Here is a 23,033-nt window from a genome sequence, read left to right as displayed (position 1 = left end):
CAACGTGGTTTAGATTAATTAAGATCCAGCATGATTTTTGTAACGGCCCCGGGAATTTAGAATGAAATATGTGTATTAAAAATGTCAAATGCGGAAGTATAATAAAAATTTTGATTAACATCCCTTACACTAAAACAAAAAACGTGCTCAAAGTATAAAAAAACAAACTAACTAAAAGAGAAACTCGAAAATAAAAACTATAAATATAACTACGGAGTCTTTAGGCGTCCCCTTCGCCGTTTTCCTGCGGAACGGGCTCGGGAACAATGTCTTCCTGATCTGAAATGGTTAAATAAGGAATGAGCTACACCAGCCCAGTAAAGACATCATACTATCTCACCGCCACGGAGGTAAAGGTGAGTAGAAAACACAAAAAGACCAATGGAGTATAATTTATAACAAATTCTTTTATCAATAATAAAATCTTTTACTGTCCACTTACCTCGGTGAGATTTATAAAACAACATATGAAAGCAATAACATTTTCATCATCATGAAATCATATGAACTGTATAACATAATACTTACCACGCCTTTGCATTTCAATCATTACACAACATATTTTCCTCATTTACCACCCTACTAGTATCCATGGAGATCCATAGGGGTCCCGCTACCCGTGAACCCTTAACATTTATAACCTGATTCCAGAGCGGTCCCCATACCCCGTCCGGTATGGGCACCAAAACCATGAACATCAATACCCCGTCCGGTATGAGGGTGAAACGGGCCGTCCCCATACCCCGTTCGGTATGGGCGCCAAAATACCGAAGGTCTCCATACCCCGTCCGGTATGAGAGACCACGTTCCCGGTAGGGTTCTCTATAGACCCAGTCTGTCCACCATTTTCCAGGATATCTAGTCAGGCTGTCCACATTATCCATTTATCAATTCACGTAACCTTTTATTTTTTTTTCCTCAGTCACCATCATCAAATCACACACAAACATGCAAACCAGTAGTTTATGCCAAACAAGACAACACACAATATTGGGTTCTCAATCATTCAACCCACAATCAATAAAACAGTGATATATGCACACGAAACTATGAAATGAGAACATCAGACATCATACTGCATTTGAAACTGTAAAATAGAACAAACAACAACTGACCGACAAATACACCAGACTCGGGCTCCATTAGCGACCTTAAACAATTTTACACATCTATTGATTCATGAAATACCGTTTTATCATTTATTAAACTTTAATACCGTGATAGGAAATAGGGTGAGAGGTCCTTACTTGTTTCGGGGTCTGAATACTGCTTTACAGTGCGCCTGCAGGCTGTCCCTAATTTTCCCTGAATTTTTTCCGGAGAGCTGAAACGCACTACTAGTACTTGCACGTGTCCCAAAAAAAATCCCAAATTAGACCTAGACCCCCTTTCGGCCAATATCGTAATTCCAGAACGGCGGCTCCGCCGTGCTCCGGCGATGGCGATTCGCCTCGGGTTGGCCGTTTTCAGCCGTTTTCGGTCGAATTCGACCACGCTTGCATTGGTCCCTGCGATAGAACAACCCTAGGGCCCTCGGTGGGCTGAAAAATTACGAAAAATCGAAACTTACCAGCAGCGGTGCTCTCGGGTGCGGCGGCTCCTCCGGCGTGAGTCGCGTTTTGATGTTTGGCTCCGATCAACCTGTAGAGAAAAGAATAGTGATCACAGTGGTATAAAATTTGCATCAAAGGGAGGCCGGGAAGGGCCTCATCGGAGGCAAAAATCGAGGAGGGGCGCGGCGCCGCCACTGGGTTTCGGCTGAGTTTTCCGGCCGTTTGGCCAGTGGTTTGGCCATAGGCGGACTCAGCGTCGAAAAACGAGCAAGGGGGAGAAAAATTATCTCGATCGGCGGTCGGAAACTTCCCCGGTGCGGCGGCGGGCGGCGGCGGCCGGCTCCTCCGGCGAGCATTGGCGGCTAGGGTTTCTTTGGTCAGGTGTGGGTGGGGGTATTTATACCATTCGCCTTTTAATCTTGACCGTCCATCAAGATTGAATCTGGACCGTTCGATCACGATTTAATTGGGATTAAATTTGGGCCGTTCATCGTGATGCAATCTGGGCCGTCCATGCCTGATTGAATCTGGGTCGTCCGTGCGAGTGAATCTGGACCATCCGTGCGCGTGAATCTGGGCCGTCCGTGTGCGCGGGAACGGATCTGGGCCGTCCGATCGCGCGCATGCGGATCGCCCCCGTGGTCCGTCCCCTGGTCAGCGTGTCCTTGCCATGCGGCGCGTCCTGGTTGGCCGGGGCTGCTGACCGGGCCGCTGATGTGGCTGCTGACGTGGTGCTGATGTGGCACAACTTTTCTAAATTACGTTTTGACCACCGGTTTCCGATTTTCTTTTCAAAAATACCAACAGAATCCAAATTTTCACCACTTTTTTTCAAAATCAATTTCAATTAAATCCAAATAATATTTTTACCCAATTTTATCATTATTATTATCTTTATTTTCGTTAAATTAAATTAAATAAAAAAATCAATTAAAATTTCAATAATTACAAAATAAACTAAATAAAATAAATTAAAAATTAATAATAATAATAATAATAATAATGGGTGTTACAATTTTTTTATTGAAGACTTTGTTTTTTTTTTTAATACAACATGAGAGAAAAACACCAAAAAAGTAGAAAAAAAAATACATATAAATATTATACATTTTAAATTAGGAGATTCGGATGAGATTATTTCAATGATACTCAATAATTTCGTAAGAGTGCTGTATGTGGTGTAGGTTAGGGGGTTGGTCAAAAGTTTGATTTGTCAAATAATTTGTACACTAATTTTTTTTTTTTATAATAGACATGTTGTATCTTAACAGTTCAATCTTTTACAATTAAAGACTTTCTTTAATTAAAATTTTTATATAATCTTATCATCTAATCCATACAGATTATTTAAATTACGGTCTACTCACCTATTGACCAATACTTAATAAATTATAGTCATTAAGCTTTAATCTTAATAAATTTAATTAAATTCTTTAATTACTTAATTGATCTTTCGTATGATCTATATTAAGTAAATTAGTTTAATTAACTTAATTAAATATTTTAGTTGACGATTAATTAATTTTCAAAATTTATTAATATTTTTCAAGATCTACATGATATATTATCTTATCTTGTTTTTTTTACGAATAAAAAGCTTTTTAAATGCTATTAACATGATTATATACAATTCAAGTCCTACACAAGACTAATCTAATTAGGAAATATGATATTTCATGCTTAAGCCAATCATGATATGACTCAGTATAATGAATTCTTATATTAACTTATCATGATTAGATGCTTGTTTGATACGCAACAAAATTTTTACATAAGAATCTATATTTAAGTTAAGCCAATGAACTAGTTTATATAACAAAAATATACATATTTTTCATAATTAATTATACTGTTTGTTGAAATATATGTACTGATTTTAATAAATGACAAATACTTAATTTACATGCCATTACTTTAAATGAATTTTTGAAAAAATATTTTTAGTAGGCTGGGATGTAACGCCCCGCTTTTTTTTCTTTCAACGACATAAGATAAAACAATCCCATGCCAATTTAATCACACATAAAAGAAACTTGTCCACAGTTTATTGTTCAAACCCAATGCAAACTTGCAATTCTACATATACATCACATGACAAAACCATATCATACATCTCCAGCAATCAGTATCCATACTAAGATAAAATTTTACAGACTACAACCCGCCACAAAGAAAATCATTGCTCTATGGCGCTAAAGACTAGGCTCCGTAACCAGCAACTTAGATCTTGGCTCCATCCCTACTTCATCTGTTAATGATAAGAAGTGAGTTCACATAACTCAATACGATAAAAATCAAGTTGTAGGTATAGTATGCAGTGATAAAAAATTCAATATGTCTATATGCATTTCTCCTACACAACCCAAGTCATACCATAGAACCTTCCTGCAATTAACCGTCAATAACCTACCCCGAAAGACCAGTTATGGTTATCAATAGCACACACAACAACAACAAATCCAATACTCCCATAGGTACCCTATCTATACCACCTACATCCTGCCTTAACACTACCCTAGTACAACACCAGCCTCACTTATCCCGGTAGATTATTCATATTGCATATTAAACGTGACCCCCCCTCCCCCCCCGGCCAAAGCCACACCCTGAGCACCCCTGTTCACTTTCATCACCAATATCGGTGACCCATACTCAATTCTCTACCCCTCGACCCTATTGAGCCACACACACACACGGACACCATTATCTCACGTCACCAACATCGGCAACTCATACTCACTCCTCCACATCTCGACCCCAATAGGCTACACACACACAAATACCATTATCTCACGTCACCCACATCGGCGACTCATACTCACTCCTCTACCTCTCGACCCTATTAGGCCACGCACACACACAGGTACTATTATCTCACGTCACCAACATCGGCGACCTATATTCACTCCTCTACCTCTCGACCTTATTAGGCCACACACACACACAAGTACCATTATCTCACATCACCAACATCGGCGACTCATACTCATTCCTCTACCTCTCAACCTTATTAGGCCACACACACACACAGGTACCATTATCTCATGTCACCAACATCGGCGACCCATACTCACTCTTCTACCTCTCGACCTTATTAGGCCACACACACACAAGTACTATTATCTCACGTCACCAACATCGGTAACCCATACTCACTCCTCTACCTTTCGACCTTATTAGGCCACACACACACACCAATATTGCACGCATACTCCGGCGAGGTTCCCTCGCCAACCTTTAAATTTACAGCAGCTATACCAATCTATATCCCCTCTACACACTCACACTACACAACTACCAACACGCCCCTACTCTCCCACCCTAAACCACACTTTACAATCCCCTCCTGTGTCATCCCAATCTCAAGCAACTACACTCTCCGCCCCCTCTAAACCTACCTCTCCCTACTGTTATAATACGCCTCTTCCCTCACCTGAATCTCTTCATACACACCGATTCCTACATCATAGTCCCCTCCATCGCACAGTCCGAAACTCTCATCTCTCTCACAGCCCTCACGCCCCGCTTCCCTTATTCTTCTGCCTCCCCAGGGGCTATTTGAAGCATCCCGACTCACACCGTCACCATCACTACACTCATCCCTCTCACTAGACACTCACCGAAGACATTCTTCCTTCTCTTTCCACTCGCGACTCCCTCTGCACCTCCGCTCACAACTCTCCTCATCATCTCGGATCCCCACACAAGCCAAATTCCTCACTCACTCTTCCTCTTAGTGGCCTTCCCTCTGTGCTCACACTCTCCTCACATAGCCTCCACTCTCTCCCACGGATCTCCCGTACGCCCCAACGTCGCCATCTTCTCCTTTCCCACGGCCTCCTCCACGAACGTTTTCACCATCCAGTCATACACTCCACCGCCTACCTCCACCTCTTAGCTCCGCCACGCTACATACGGACTACCTGACCTCCGCAACCTGCAAACAATTTTACAACTCACACAACACCTACGCAACCAAAATTTTTACCGTACCTCCCATTTCCATCTTCCTTTCTCCTGCCGATATCACCGTCACCGTTCGCGGCCTTCTTCTCTCTCTCCCTTTTCGCTCCTCTCTGCTGCGATTCCCCTCTTTCTCCCTTTTTGGAACCTTCTTTCCTCTCTTCTTTCCTCTTTCCCGCTCTCTTCCTTCTCTGCTTTTCTCTTTTTCCTTTTTTTTTCTTCTCCTCTCCTTTTCTTCCCTTTCCCAACCCCTATTTATATTCTACCAGCTTACTCAAAACGACGTCGTTTCCTCCATTTTTTTTTTCCAGTTACTACATGGGATAGAGGTGAAAAAAAATAGGAAAAAAAGAAGAAGAAAACATAACACTTGGAATAGAAGAAAATTTAATACGTAAATCTTTAGGTATAGTCTCCTGTGATGTAAGTAGGTGCTTTCCATTTTTTCTTTAACTTAAGATTCCTTTTTGAGAATATTATATATACTTAAGTTAATTTTCTTATGTCTTTTATAAGATAAATATTTTTTTTAAATGCTAATAAAAAACTATTTAAAAATAATGAAGACGGTATGATTATTATAAGAAATTATGTAAACTATGTGAGCTTCACTGTGAAAAAATCGATATGAGGATCACATCTATGCTAACTTACACTCTATAAACACACATTTTTACATATTTTGCATGCATTTTATGCCTAAAAATATTTATTTTATTTATCTAACAACTATTTTAAATTATTGATAAAAAATGTAATACCCTTAATTAATTTTAAAACGTTCAAAATTAGTGTATAAATATAATTTTTGAATTTTTAAATTTTTTATTTAATGTATAAATTTTAATTTTTAATTTTATAAATTATTAATTAATGTAAAAATAAAGAAAATTAAATGGGGGATGAAATTGAAAACAATTTTGAAAAAAAAAGGTGAAAATTTGGGTTCTGATGATATTTTTGAAAGAATATTTGGAAACTGGGGGGTCAAAATGTAATTTAAAAAAATTGTACCACGTGGGACGTCCAGTCAGCAGACCTGACGAGCTGGAGCGCGCTGTGTGGGAAGGGATGGTCCAGATTCGTTCCCGTGCGCACGGACAGTCCGAATCCATTTTCTCCCCAGATGCGATCGAATAGTCATATTTAAACGTGATGAATAGTCTAGATCCACTTCCTATAAACGCGATCAGACAGTTCAAATTAAATCACGACGAACGGTTCAGATCAAATGCGATGGACGGTCCAGATTAAAAGGAGACGGATATAAATAACCATCTTCACACCAAATCCTAACCCTAGCCCCCAAAACCCCCCCCCCCCCTAGCCGGAGAAGAAGACTCAGTTGTCGGGAAGGAAGCCGACCGCTACCGCCATTGCGCCGGAGCCACTTCCGACTGCCAAAAGAGGTAAAAAAAATTTCTTTACTCGAAATTCATTTTTAAACACCTCCATGCCCAAATCGGAGCAAAAAGACTGACGAATTGGTCGACAACCGTGGGTAAAGCCCGACGGTGCTGCCGCAAGAAATTGTAAAAATTGCCTCCGATGAGGCCTTTTTCGATTCCTGTTCTGTGTAATTCTTCCACCATTATTTTCACAATTTTTTTCTTTACAGGTTGATCGAAGCAAAACATCCAACTACAAAGATAAACTGGCGGAGCCACCGCACCAGAGAATCCCTCCGCCGGTGAGTTTTGATTTTTCAATTTTTTTGGGCCAATCAAAAACAGCCAACCTGAGGCAAACCGCCATCACAGGTGGCAGCTCCGTCGCTGGAGTACGGCGGAGCTGCCGTGTCAAAATTCTAGAATTGGTAAAAAAGGAGTCCTAACACTGATTTTGGATTTTTTTGGGATATTTCTAGGTAGTTGAAGCGTGTTTTAATCCCCGAAGGAAAATTCAGAAAATCCTGGGATCGCCAGTAGACGCAATCAACAAGTTTAGCATTTCGAGCATTAATTTGAGTAAGAATCCATCACCTTATTCTCTGTTATGGAATTGAAGTCTAATTAATAATAATGCAGTATTTTGTATAATTTAGAAAATATCCATAATTAATTACAGGTTACTAATGGAGTCAGAACCGGAAGTTATTCACTGTTGATTCTCTTGATCTTATAGTTTAAATACATGTATTGCTTGCTTTATGCGATTATGGTTGAATTCGAAAACTGAAAATTAAAGGTAATCGGAAAATTGTTTGTGTAACACCCCAAAATAAATTATATGTAATTTAAAATTTATAACTATAATTTTTATAATTTAGATTTCATTTAATTTAGAGTAAAAATAAAGTAAAATTGATTAAGGATTAAATTAAAAATAATTTTGGAAAAAAGGAGTGAAAATTTAGGTTCTGGTGGTATTTTTGAAAGAAAAATCAGAAAACAGGGACCAAAATGAGATTTTAAAAAGTTTCACCACGTCAGACGTCCAGTCAGCAGGCTCGGTGAATCAGGACGCACCGTGTGGCAACGGACGCTAACGCGGTGCCACGCTGGAGGCTATGCAGGCGATCTGCGTGCCCGCGATCGAACGACCCAAATCCGTTTCCGCGCGCATGGACGACCTAGATGCGTTTTCTCCCCAAACACGATCGGACGGTCAGATTTGAACGCGATCAGATAGCCTAGAGTGGATCGCGATGGACAGCCCATATTGGATCGCGATGAATCTTTCAAATTCACTTCCTATTTAATTGCGATCAGACGGTCTATATAAAACGCAATGGATGGCCCAGATAAAAAGTAAACGAATATGAACAACCCCCATCCACACCAAACCCTAACCCTACCTGCTAGACCCCCTCGCTGGAGAAGAAGACCTGGCCGCTAGAAGGACACCGCCGCCACCCACTGCTGCACCGTAGCTTTTTTTTATCGCAAAAAAAGGTAAAATTTCTTTTTTTGCTCGAAATTCAATTTTAAGCACACCCATGGCCAAATCGAAGCAAAACGACTAGCCAATTGGCTGAAAAATGTCGGCGAAGTCCGGCGGCACCACCGTGGGAAATTTCACAAAACGCCTCCAATGAGGCTCTTCTCGATTCCTGTTCTGTGTAATTTTTCCACTATTGTTATCACCGTGTCCTTCTCTACAGGTTGACTGGAGTAAAACACTCGACAGCAACGTGGGCTGGAGGAGCCGCTGCACCGGAGAGCTCCACTGCCAATGAGTTTCAGTTTTTTATGTTTTTTTGGCCAACCGAGGCCATTTAACGTGTTTTCTCATAGGGATCGATACAAAATCAGTTGAATTCAGGTGACCCGAGGCAGACCGCCGCTGCGGGCGGCAACACCGTTGCTAGAGCACGGCGGAGCCACCGTGTCAGAATTCTAAAATTGGCCAAGTGGGCTCTGGGACTGATTTTGGGTTTGTTTAGCACGTTTTAATTCTCGAAGAAAAATTCAGAGAATCTGAAAATCACCCGTAGGCGTAGTCGAACAGCTTAGTTTTCCGGACACCAAATTGAGTAAGGATCCCTCACCTTATTCCCTATCAGAGAATTGAACTCTAAATAAATAATAATATGGTATTTATGCAAATTAAATAAATGTGCATAATTAATTACGGATTGCTAATGGAGCCTGAACTGAAAATTATTCTTTGTTAATTTTTGTTGGTTTATTTCACAGTCTAAAAGCATGATGGTATCTGGTTTGTCAATTTTATGATTTGAATGTATGAATTACTACCTTATGTTACTACTGTTTGATTGAAAAATTGATATATGATTGCATTCCTTGATGCATGTTTGTTTGCTTACGTGATCATGGTTGATTTGAAAAATGGATACTAAAGGAAAACGGAAAGTTGTGTGATTAAATAAACAGATAGAACGACAGCCTTACTAGATATCCTATGAGATGGTGGACGGACCGGGTATATAGGGAACCCTACCATGAATGTTGTCTTATACCAGACAGAGTATGCAGACTTGATAATTTGGTGCTCATACCGAATAGGGTATGGGGACGACCCGCCTCACCCTCATACTGGACGGGGTATTGATGCTTAATAATTTGGTGCTTATACCGGACGAGGTACGGGACGACCCGTAATTGAGATTGTTAAAGGAAAGGGGTCACGTGTAGCGGAGATATCCCTATGAACCCCCATGGATACTAGTAGGCTGGTGAAAATGTAACAGTTATTGTTTGGTTATTTGACGATGTGTATAGATTTATGATATATGTTATGTTACTGATCCTACATAAAATTATGATTCATATGATATTATTGTCTGCATAGATTGTTTTCATAAATTCCATTGTGGTAAGTGAACGGTAAATGATTTTATAATTGATAAATGAATTTGTTAAATTTAGTGCTCTATTAGTTGTTTTTGTTTTTATACCCACGTTTATTTCTGTGTCGGTGATATAGTGTGATATCTTTACTGGGCTAGTCTAACTCATTCCTTATTTAACCATTTCAGATCAAGAGGACCAGGTTCCAGAGCTCGATCCGCAAGAAGATTGCGAGTAGATGCTAAATATTTTCTTTTTTTCGTTTATTTCCTTATTTCTTGTATTTCTTTCAAAATGGTGAATTTCGTAATGCTGTTTAGTACTTTTAAGTTATTGTGTAAAGAATGTAAATCTTAACCCTTTTATTTTTCTTTCGCACTTAAATTATTATCTTTTTTCTTTGGGTACTTTTGGGGTTGTTACAGTTAGTATCATAGCCGCATTCCTTGGACCCATTCCTCACACAAAATTCTTATGGAACACCAAAACAATGAATTATCACTTAACCACTCCTTGTGAAATACCGACACATATAGATGAGGAGATGAAGACCCCTACTAAATTGAATAGCCCGAGATAGCTCGCTTAGAAAAGATGTTGACCAGATATTTGAGATGCTGGAGAGACTCATTGCTGCCCAGCAGGACCGGGAGGAAAGGAGGGAGCTACCTGACCATCCCCCACTACCACAGGTTGATCCACCCTTGTAACGAGAGGATCCTGAGCCACTCCGGTACGATCCTGCTCCTCTGCAGCACCACCCGACACCACCACAGTATGAGCCGGTGTCCCAGCCACAGTATCACCCGACACTGCTACGGTACAATCCGGTGCCCTTATCGTATTAGCAAGTACCACCGCAGGGCCACCCAGTCCATCCTCAGCATAACCCAGTCTCTCTTCCATGGGACTAGCTCCTTCCATGATTGACCCAGACTACATAGAGAGGTATAAGAGATTAAACTCATCTACTTTTGCAAGGGGATCCTCTTTTGAAGATGCCGAGTACTGGTTAGCAGAGACAGAGAAGGCCTTCAAGACCCTGGGAGTGACTCCCGAACAAAAAGTCACCCTTGCTACCTTTATGCTAGTGGGAGAAGCAGACCGCTGGTGGGAACTCAAACAGACCACCCTGCTTGTTCCAGTTACTTGGGAATAGTTTCTGGCGGCTTTTTGTGTAGAATACCTTCCAGAACATCTTCGACATCTGAAGGAGATGGAGTTTGTACAGTTAGTTTAGGAAAATATGACTGTGTCAGAATATGCTTGTAAGTTTCTAAAGTTGGGTCGATATTCCTCTAAAACATTATTGGATGAAGGCAAGAAGGCTAGAAGGTTTGAGTGGGGTCTCCGCTCAGAGATCAGACAACATTTGTTTGTGCTGGAACTCAGGACTTATTCGACCGTTCTGGCAAAGGCACAACTAGTGGAGAGGAGCTTCCACAGCCTCTCTCAGGCAGCAGGGAATCTCAGACCCTCAGCTCCACCGAGCAGACTAGCACTTACTGCGCCTGTTTAACAGAACAAGAGGCCCAGACCGGTGATCCAGGCTCCCCCTCAGGCTCCAATGGCAGGACGAGATAAGATCTGTCAGCATTATGGTAGGGATAATGTGGACCGACCCTGCTATCGCCTCAACAACACCTGTCGCATATGTAGTAATTCCCAATATTATGCGAGGGAGTGCCCAAGGAATCAGAATCAGGGCAGACCTCCTATCTAGGACAGAGTTTATAATTTTACCCAACAGGATGCATAAACCAACTCGGATGTGGTATAGGGTATGTACACTATTTGTAACTATCTTGCTCATGTTTTGATTGATACTGGTGCATCACATTCATTTGTTTCACCTATTTTTGCATCAAAATTTAATGTATTACCTGATAAACTTGATTCTATATTATTTGTCTACTTCTGGGAGTATGACACTATTAGGAGAAGCTGTATACAGAGGCTGTGTCATAGATATAGCAGATAGAAAATTGAGTGTGGACCTAATAGAATTAGACATAAGGGACTTGATGTAATTTTAGGAATGAACAGCTTAGCGGCGTATCACGCCACTGTAGATTGTTTTAGCAAGAAGGTTGTATTCAATCCTCCTGATGAGGAGCCATTTACAAATTAATAAAATCATTTAGCATTTTTTCCCTCACGACAAATTTTCTTATTATCAAGTACTTTAACCCTGCTATTTTCTCTAACTAGGCAAACCCAAGAAAGAGATTTGTATTTAAGGGATTTCGGGTAGTTCGAGACTTTTTAGATGTGTTTCTGAATGAATTACTCGGACTGCCAATGGATAGAGAAGTCGAATTCACCATAGACCTTCAGCTAGGCGCCCAGCCCATTTCGGTCGCTCCTTACTACATGAGCCGTGTTGAGATAGAGAAATTGAGGAAACAGATCACTGAATTGCAGGACAGTGGGTTTATCCGACATAGTGTGTCCCCTTGGGGCGCCAGAGTCACCTTTGCCAGAAAGGGAGATGGGACGTTGAGGTTATGTATTGATTACAGAGGTTTGAACAAAGTCACAATCAAGAACAAGTATTCCCTTCCCAAGATTGATGACCTCTTCGATCAGTTATAGGGTTCCCAGGTTTTCTCCAAAATAGACATGCGTTCAGGTTACCATCAAGTAAGAATCAAGACAGAAGACATCCCCAAGACAGCCTTACGAATCAGGTAGGGGCACTATGAGTTCCTAGTTATGCCTTTTGAACTAACCAACGCTCTAGCCATCTTCATGGACTTGATGAACAGGGTTTTCAGACAATTTTTAAATTAGTTTGTTATTGTATTCATTGATGACATCTTAGTTTATTCAAAAAGCAGAGAGGAACAGGCCCACCATCTGACTCAATTTTTGCAGGTTCTTAGAGAAAAGAAGCTGTATGCAAAGTTGAGTAAGTATAGGTTCTGGCTTGAACAGACCACCTTCCTGGGACACATCATATCAAAGAATGGAGTGGCAATGAACCCCATAAGATTGAAATAGTGCTCAGTTGGAAAAAATTGACATCAGTTAAGGAGATCCATAGTTTCCTGGAAATGGCGAGTCATTACCGCAGGTTTGTGGAATGATTTTCTAGTCTAGCTACTCCTCTGACTCAGCTCACGAAGAAGAATGTCAAGTTTGAGTGGAACGAGGACTGTGAAAGAAATTTTTTAGAACTAAAGAAGCGGCTGACTACCGCACTTGTGTTGGCCTTGCTGAGCGGATCCGGTTAATATACAGTTTACAGCGATGCCTCATACCTAGATCTGGGTTGTGTGTTGATGCAGCATGGGAAAGTCATAGCTTATGGGTCCAGATAGTTGAAAAGTCATGAGAAAAATTATCTCACCCACGACTTAGAGCTTGCCGTAATCATACACACCTTGAAAACTTGGCACCATTATCTGTATGGGGAGACCTTTCAGATCTATACCGATCATAAGAGTTTGAAATACATATTCACTTAGAAGGAGCTCAACATGCATTAGAGAAGGTGGATAGAACTTCTCAAGGACTATAATTGCGACATCTTGTATCACCCAAGTAAGGGTAATATGGTAGCCGACGCACTCAGTAGGAAAAGTGCAAGCACATTAGCCCAATTGATGGTTTTAGAATGCAGACAGATAGAGGCCCCACAACATGTGCGACTTTAGGACCTGAAGAGAGTCACATGTTTGGGCCACCTGGTCGTTTAGCCTGAGTTAATCTAGAGAATAAGGGAAGCTCAGTCCGTCGACTCCACTATAGCAACCATCAAGAAATATGCAAAATAGGGAGCTAACTCAAAATTTCGAGTCTCCGCCGATGGGTTGCTCATATTCTAAGACAGAATGTGTGTTACAGGTGACAGTAAGTTAAAGGAGGACATTATGAAGGAGGCCCATAACTTAAAGTTTTTCATGTATCCTAAAAGCACTGAGATGGACCAAAGTATGCAATCCTGATTTTAGTGGAACATGGTGAAAAGAGATATAGCTGACTTTGTTTCTAAGTATTTAGTATAACAGCAGGTCAAGGCAGAGCACCAACGCCCAAGTGGGCTACTTCAACCATTACCGATCCTGGAATGAAAGTGGAAACATATTACCATGGACTTCATGACAGGATTACCTAAGGCACACTCAGGACATGATATCATCTGGGTAATTGTTGACCGGCTTACCAAGTCTTCCCACTTCTTGGCCATTAGGATGACCGATCCCTTAAATAAGTTAGCAAGAATGTATATCCAGAAAATAGTCAGACTGCATGGAGTGCCAGTGATAGTTGTGTCCGACAGGGACCTCAGGTTCACTTCTCAGTTTTGGTCTAGCTTTCAGCAAGCCATGGGAACAAAGTTGTCTTTTAGTACTGCATTCCACCATTAGACCGATGGACAGTCAGAAAGGATAATCCGCACACTTGAGGATATGCTTCAAGCTTGTGTTCTTGACTCTGGGGGCCATTGGGATGACCATCTACCCCTGATAGAGTTCGCCTACAAAAATAGCTACCGAGCGAGTATTGGCATGGCTCTGTATGAGGCGTTATATGGGCGCCAATGCAGATCGCCGATTTATTGGGAAGAAGTGGGTGATAGAAAACTATTCGGTCCAGATCTGGTAGAGAAGACTACATCCAAAATAGTTAAGATCAGGAAGAACATTCAGATAGCTCAGAGCAAACAGAAAAACTATGCGGCCACCCGAAGGAGGGATTAAAATTTGAGAAAGGCGATCGACTGTTTCTCAAGGTCACTCATTTCAAAGAAATCAGTAGGTTTGGAAAGAGGAAAAAACTGAATCCCCAATTTATTTGACAATTTAAAATCTTAGACAAAATTTGTACCGCCGCCTACAAACTAGCATTATCTCCAGAACTTTCCAAGATCCATAATGTGTTTCATGTATCCATGCTATGCAAGTACAACCCAGACCCCTTTCATGTCTTGGCCCACGATCCTCTTCCACTCCAGGAGGATCTGTCCTACAAGTAAGTACCAGTCGACATTGTGGATCGAAAGAACAGATTACTCCGCAACTGAAAAATTCCCTTTGCAAAGGTCATATGGAAGAACCACACATCGAAAGAGGCTATGTGGGAGGTAGAATCAGACTTTCGAGTCCAATATCTTCAACTATTTGATTGAGAGTGAGAGACAAATTTGAGGGACTAAATTTCTTTTAAGGGGGAGGAGAGCTGTAATACCCTAAAATAAATTGTATGTAATTTAAAATTTATAAAATAATTTTTATAATTTATATTTCATTTAATTTAGAGTAAAAATGAAGTAAAATTGATTGATAACTAAATTGAAAATAATTTTAGGAAAAATAAGTAAAAATTTGGGTTCTGGGGGTATTTTTGAAAGAAAAATAGGAAAACAATGACCAAAATACAATTTTCGGAAGTTTCACCACATCAGATGCCCGATCAGCAGGCCCAGTGAATTTAGGCACGCCGCGTGGCAGCGGACGCTGACGTGATGCCACACAGGAGGCCATGCGGGCGATTCGTTTGCCTGCGATCAAACGGCCTAGATCCGTTCCCGTGCGCACTAACGGTCCAGATGCGTTCCCTCCACAAACGCGATCGAACGGTCAGATTTGAACGCGATCAGACGACCTAGAGTGGATCGCGATGGATGGCCCAGATTGGATCGCGATGAATGGTTCAGATTCACTCCCTATTTAATCACTATCGGATGGTCCAGATCAAACACGATAGACGACCTAGATCAAAAGCGGACAGATATAAATAACCCCCATCTACACCAAACCCTAACCCTAGCCGCCAGACTCCTTCGTCGGAGAAGAAGACCCGGCCACCGGAAGGACACCGCCGCCACCTGCTGTCGCATCGGACCTTTTTTCCACCGCCAAAAAAGGTAAAAAAAAATTTTTTACTCGAAATTCAATTTTAGGCACACCCATGACCAAGTCGAAGCAAAAATACCGGTCACTTAGCCGAAAAATATCAGCGAAGCCCGGCGGCGCCGCCGCGGGGAATTTCATAAAATCCCTCCGATAAGACCTTTCTCGATTCTCGTTCTGTGTAAGTTTTCCACTGTTGGGATCACCGTATCCTTCTCTACAGGTTGACTAGAGCAAAATGCCCGACCGCAACGTGAGCTAGAGGAGTCCCGCACCGGAGAGCCCCGCTGCCGGTGAGTTTTGGTTTTTTGTATTTTTTCAGCTAACCGATGCCCTTTAACATGTTTTCTCGCAGGGATCGATGCAAAATCGGTCGAAAATACGCAACCAGAGGTGGACCACCACCAGAATTCTTAAATTGGCCAAGTGGGCTCCAAAACTGATTTTGGATTTGTGTGGGACATTTGTAGGCACTATTAGCGTGTTTTAATTTCCAAAGAAAAATTTAAGGAACCTGGGAATCGCCTGTAGGTGCAGTCGAATAGCTTAGCTTTTCGGGCATCAAATCGAGTAAAGATCTCTCACCCTATTCCCTATCATAGAATTGAAATCTAAATAAATAATAATATGGTATTTGTGAAAATTAAATAACTATGCATAATTAATTATGGATTACTAATGGAGCCCGAACTGAAAATAATTCTCTATTAATTCATTTTGATTTATTTCACAGTTTAAAAGCATGATGGTATCCGGTTTATCAATTTTATGATTTCAATGCATGAATTGCTGCATTACATGACTACTGTTTGATTAGAAAATTGAGATATGATTGCATTCCTTGATGCATGTCTGTTTGCTTATGTGATTATGGTTGATTTAGAAAATAGAGACTAAAGAAAAATAGAAAAGTTGTGTGATTAAATAAACAGATGGAAAGACAGCCTTACTAGATATCCTAGGAGATGGTGGACAGACCGGGTACATAGGGAACCCTACCGTGAACGTTGTCTCATACTGGACGAGGTATGGAGACTTGATAATTTAGCACTCATATCGAATGGGATATGAGGACGACCTGCTTCACCCTTATACCGGACGAGGTATTGAGATTTAATAATTTGACACTCATACCGGACGGAGTATGGGGACAACTCGTAATGGAGATTGTTAAAGGAAAGGGGTCACGTGTAGTAGGGACATTCCTATGAACCCCTATGGATACTAGTATGCTGGTAAAAATGTGATAGTTATTGTTTGGTTATTTAACAATGTGTATAGATTTATGATATGTGCTATGTTGCTGATCCTACATGAAATTATGATCCGTATGATATTATTGTTTGCATAGGTTGTTTTCATAAATTCCACTGTGGTAAGTGAACGGTAAATGATTTTATGATTGATAAATGAATTTTCTAAATTTAGTGCTCAATTAGTTGTTTTTGTTTCTATACCCACATTTACTTCTGTGTCGGTGATATAGTGTGATATCCTTACTCGGCTAGTGTATCTCATTCCTTATTTAACCATTTTAAATCAAGAAGACTAGGTTTTAGAGCCTAATCTGCAAGAATATTGCGAGTAGATACTATATATTTTCTCTTTTCCGTTTATTTCCTTATTTCTTGTGTTTCTCTCAAAAGGGTAAATTTTGTAATGCTATTTAGTACTTTTAAGTTATTGTGTAAGGAATGTAAACCTTAACACTTTTATTTCGCTTCCGCACTTAAGTTATTATCTATTTTCTTAGGGTATTTTCGGGGTTGTTACAGTTTGATTAAGTGAATGGATGAAACAACAGTCTTATTGGATATACTGAGAGATGGTGGACGGAACGAGTACATAGGAAACCCTACCGTGAATGTTGCCTCATACCGAAAGGGATATCGAGGTTTGGTAATTTGTCGCTCATACCGGACGGGGTATGGGGATGACCCGTTTCACCCTCATATTGGATGAGGTATCGAGGTTTGGTAATTTGTCACTCATACTAGACGGAGTATGGGGACGGCTTGTTAATTAGAAATGTTAAAGAAAAGGGTTCACGCATTATGGGGACATTCCTATAGACCTCTATGGATACCAGTAGACTGATAAAAGAGAAAATTATTGTTCTAACCGATTGCATATGAAAATTATAATATGTGCTACGTTATTACTTCTATAGGTTATTTTTTTGTAAATCTCGCTGCGGTAAGTAGACGGTAAATGATTTTATTTATGATAAACAATTTTGTTTAATTAAGAGCTCAATTAGTTATTTTTATGATTTCTACCAACCTTTATTTCTGTGTAGGTAAGTAACATGATATTCTTACTGGTCTAGTGTAACTCATTCTTTCATTAATCATTTCAGATCAAGAGGATGAGGATTTAGAGCCCGATCCACAAAAAGATTGCGAGAAGGACGTTCAGTAAACTTTTAATTTATTTTCTTGGTTATTAATTGTTCTTTTAGAAAGGTTATTTTCATAAGCTCTATTTGTTACTTTCAGTTATTGTGTAAGGAATGTAAACCCTAACTATTTATTTCATTTCCGCACTGAATTTATAATTTATTTCCTTTTAAATTTATGAGGTCGTTACAAAAAATGATCTCATTTACTTTATTTTTGATAGTTTCAAAGAGTTAAATGCTGAGTATTGAAAGGAAAAAACTTCATAGTTTCTTTTATGTTCAAAACTTTAAATATTATTATATTTCATGTTGTTGTCTACTTTTATTTGAGAGACTCTTAAGTTAACATTTAAAGATTTATTTAAATTTTTAGATATTGTTTATATATTCATTTAATTGAACAAATTTTTGAGATGTTCTAGAGTTGAAATTTCAATTAATCTTTTGAAAAAATGTATTCTCCTTCCATTGAATTTCAAATTAAAAATCTATTTTTATGAGAGTTTGTTTTAACTCTTATTCTTTGAAGTACTTGAAACTTGAAAATAAAAATTTATTTAAAAAAAATTTTCTTGAGTTAAATACTTGAATAATTAAATTATCTTAAGTTAAATCTTAAAAAATCTTTTAAAAACTTATTGAGCTTCGTATTATAATTTACTTTGTGAGAAAAAAGTTTAAGTATTTTGTTCCATATTCTTTGAGATTTTCAAGAATAAATATAGAAACCAATTAGAAGTTGAGTAGTTGAGAGAAACACTGAATGGTAAAGTTTGACATCAAGATAGGCAAATATATGTAAGAAAGTGAAGCTATACATGTTAAAAAAAATTGTACAATTTTGAGAAGATAATGGAATACTCAAATGATTAATTTAAGGAGATGATATATGTACACACGAGTGGTTAAAACTCTATAAAAATCGTGTAACACCCAAAAATTTTTCTTTTATTATTTTATTTTTATTTTATTTTAATTTAATTTGAAATTTTGTTAATTTTGTTTTATTTTAATAATTAATTTATAAGGTTTTAATTTAATTTACTAGAAATAAAAATAAAAATAGTAATAAAATGGGATAAAATTATTTTTAGAATTTAATTGAAATTGATTTTGAAAAAAAAGGGTGAAAATTTGGATTCTGGGGGTATTTTTGAAAAGAACATAAAAAATCGGGGGTCAAAATGTAATTTAAAAAAATAGCGCCATGTCAGCAGCCCAGTCAGCAGTCCCGCCCAACCAGGACATGCCGCGTGGAAGGGACACTGATGCGGGAAGCCACGAGGGACAGAAACACGTGGGCGATCCGCGTTCGCGTGATCAGTGGTCGAGATCCGTTCCTGCGCGCACGGACGACCCAGATCAAAAGTGCGTATGGACGGCCTAGATCTCACACGTGCGGACGGTCCATATTTGATCACGCACGGACGGTCCAGATTAAATCATGATGGACGACTTAGATTAAAAGAGAAAGGTTATAAATAATCGCATCCACACCCAACCCCAAACCCTAGCCATGAAAACCCTCGCCAGAGAAGACGACCCAACCAACGGAGGAACCGGCCGCCGCCACCCGCCACTGCACCGAAAGATTTTTCGGCCGTCAAACGAGGTAAAATTTATCCATTTGGCTCGTTTTTCGATGCTGAACCTCCCTGTGGCCAAATCAGAGCCAAATCACCAGCCAATTGGCTGGAAAACACCGCCGAAGTCCAACGGTGCCGCCGCGGGTTTCTTCGATTTTTGCCTCCGATGAGGCCTTTTTTGGTTCCCGTTTGATGTAATTTTTATACCACTCTGACCACCGTCTTTTTCTCTACAGGTTGTGTAACGGCCCCGGAAATATTAAAAAGAAATGAGTATTTAAATATATCGAATGCGGAAGCGAGATCAAAATTTCAGTTAACATCCCTTACACGAAAAACCAAAAACGTACTTAAAATATAAAAGGTTAAACTAACTAAGAAAGAAAACTCGAAAATAAACTATGCGTATGACTACAGAGTCTCTAGGCATCCCCTTCGTCGTCCTCCTGCGGAACGGGCTCGGGAACCATGTCTTCCTGATCTGAAATGGTTAATTAAGGAGTGAGCTACACTAGCCCAGTAAGAACATCACGATATCTCACCGTCACGGAGATAAAGGTGGGTAGAAAAACACAAAAAGACCAATGGAGCATAATTTACAACAAAACCTTTTATCAATAATAAAACTTTTACCATCCACTTACCTTGGTGGAATTTATGAAAACAATATGGAAAAAAACAATAACATTATCATAATCATTGAATAATCTAAGCTGTAAAACATAACACTTATCACGCCTCTTGTAATTCAATCATTGTACAACATATCTTTTTCTCATTTACCAGCCTACTAGTATCCGTGGGGGTCAATAGGGGTTCCGCTACCCGTTAACCTTTAACATTCATAATCAGTTTCCAGGGCCGTCCCCATACCCCGTCCGGTATGGGCGCCAAAACCATGAACCTCAATACCCCGTCCGGTATGAGGGTGAAACGGGCCGTCCCCATACCCCGTCCGGTATGGGCGCCAAAACCATAAACCTCAATACCCCGTCCGGTATGAGGGTGAAACGGGCCGTCCCCATACCCCGTCCGGTATGGGCGCCAAAACCATAAGATCTCCATACCCCGTCCGGCATGTGAGACCACAATCCCGGTAGGGTTCCCTACGGACCCGGTCCGTCCACCATCTCCCAGGATATCTAGTCAGGCTGACCCCCATAATACAATTATCAGTCTACACAATCTTTCATTTTCCTTTTCCTCAATAAGCATCATCAATTCACATTTAAACAAGCAAATCGTACTTCATACCAAACAGACAACATACAGTATCAGTTTTTCAGTCATTCAACCCATAATTAATAAAAACGTAGTACATGCACACAAATCTGTAAAATGAACACATCAAACCTCATTTTGCATTTAAAGCTGTAAACAGGCCAAATAACAGTAAATCATCAATCACACTAGACTCGGGCTCCATTAGCAACCTTAAGCAATTTCACACATGCGTTAATTCAAGAAATACCGTTTTATCATTTTGAACTTTAATACCGTGATAGGAAATAGGGTGAGGGGTCCTTACTTGTTTTCGGGATCCGAATACGATTCACAGTGCGCCTGCAGGCCGTCCCTAATTTTCCCTGAATTTTTTCCGGGAAACTGAAACACACTAACAGTACCTGCACGTGTTTCAAAAAAATCCAAATTAGGCCCAGGGCCCCTTTCGGACCAAATCGCAACTCCGGCACGGCGGCGAGTCGCCTCGGGTTGGCTGTTTTCGGCCGAATTCGGCCACACTCGCATTGGTCCTTGTCAGAAAACAACCCTAGGGCCCCCGGGGGGCCAAAAAATCACGGAAAAATAGAGCTTACCGGCGGCGGCGCTCTCGGGTGCAGCGGCTCTCCGGCGAGGTTCGTGTTTTGGTGATTCGGCTCCGGTCAACCTGTAGAGAAAAGAATGGTGATCACGGTGATATAAAAATTGCATCGAACGGAGGCCGGGAAGGACCTCGTCGGAGGCAAAAACTGAGAGGGGGCGCGGCGGCGCCGCTGGGCTTCGGCCGCGTATTCCGGCCGTTTGGCCGGGATTTCGGCCTCGATTTGGCCATAGGAGGAATCAGCGGGGAAAAACGAGTCGGGGGTATGAAATTTACCTCGATCAGCGGTCGGAAATTTCCCCGGTGCGGCGGCGGGTGGCGGCGGTCGACCTCTGGTTCGTCTTCTCCGGCGAGCGGCAGGCGGCTAGGGTTTGTGGTCTGGTGTGGGGGTTCTATTTATAACCCCTTGCCTTTTGATCTCAGCCGTTCACTTCGTTTTAATCTGGGCCGTTCGTTTTTGATTGAATCTGGGCCGTCCGTGCGTTTGAATCTGGGCCGTCCGATCGCGCGATTGATCTGGGCCGTCGGATCGCACCCACGCGGATCGCCAACGTGGCTCCTTTCGGAGTGACGCGATCTTGCCACGTGGCAGGCCCTGGTTGGCCGGGACTGCTGACCGGGCCTGCTGACGTGGCTGCTGACGTGGCCCCCCCCTTTTTTTTTTTTTTTTTTTTTTTTTTTTTTTTCCTCCTCCTTTCCGGGTGCTACAACTCTCCCCCCCATAAAGAAATTTGGTCCCCAAATTTGCCTCATTACTCTTGATCAAACAGATGAGGATATTGGGCCTTAAATTCTGATTCCAGCTCCCAAGTCGCCTCCCTAGGCGTGTGGTTCTGCCACAAGACTTTTACAAATGATATTTCCCGGTTACGGAGTATTCTGCTTTCTCGGTCCGTGATACTGACCGGTACTTCTTCATAAGACAAGTCCTCTCGGAGTGAAAGCGGTTCATGAGCCACGACATGAGAAGGGTCCGGATTGTACTTGCGCAGCATAGATACATGAAACACATTGTGAACCCGGGAGAGCTCAGGGGGCAGTGCAAGTCTGTAGGCAGTGGTACCAATCTTGTCTAAGATTTCAAAGGGTCCAATGTATCTGGGGTTTAATTTTCCCCTTCTGCCGAACCTACTAATTCCCTTGAAGGGGGTGACTTTAAGAAACACCCGGTCACCTTTCTCAAAGGCCAGGTCTCTCCTCCGGGTATCAGCATAGCTCTTTTGCCTACTCTGAGCCGTCTGGATGTTCTTCTTGATCTTAACTATCTTGGACGTGGTTTCTTCCACCAAATCCGGGCCAAACAATCTTCTATCGCCCACTTCCTCCCAACAAATCGGTGACCTGCACGGACGACCGTATAGCGCCTCGTATGGGGCCATGTCGATGCTTGCTTGGTAACTGTTGTTGTAGGGAAACTCTATCAGGGGTAGATGGTCGTCCCAATGGCCTCCGGAGTCAAGGACACAAGCTCGGAGCATATCCTCCAGCGTACGGATTGTCCTCTCTGATTGTCCATCGGTTTGGGGGTGGAAGGCAGTACTAAGGGACAGCTTTGTTCCCATAGCTTGCTGGAAACTATTCCAGAACCGAGAAGTGA

The sequence above is a fragment of the Carica papaya genome, chromosome 7 (genome assembly GCF_054855325.1).
Source record: "Carica papaya isolate Zhongbai chromosome 7, ASM5485532v1, whole genome shotgun sequence".
Taxonomy (NCBI): domain Eukaryota; kingdom Viridiplantae; phylum Streptophyta; class Magnoliopsida; order Brassicales; family Caricaceae; genus Carica; species Carica papaya.
This window is presented reverse-complemented; position numbering follows the sequence as displayed.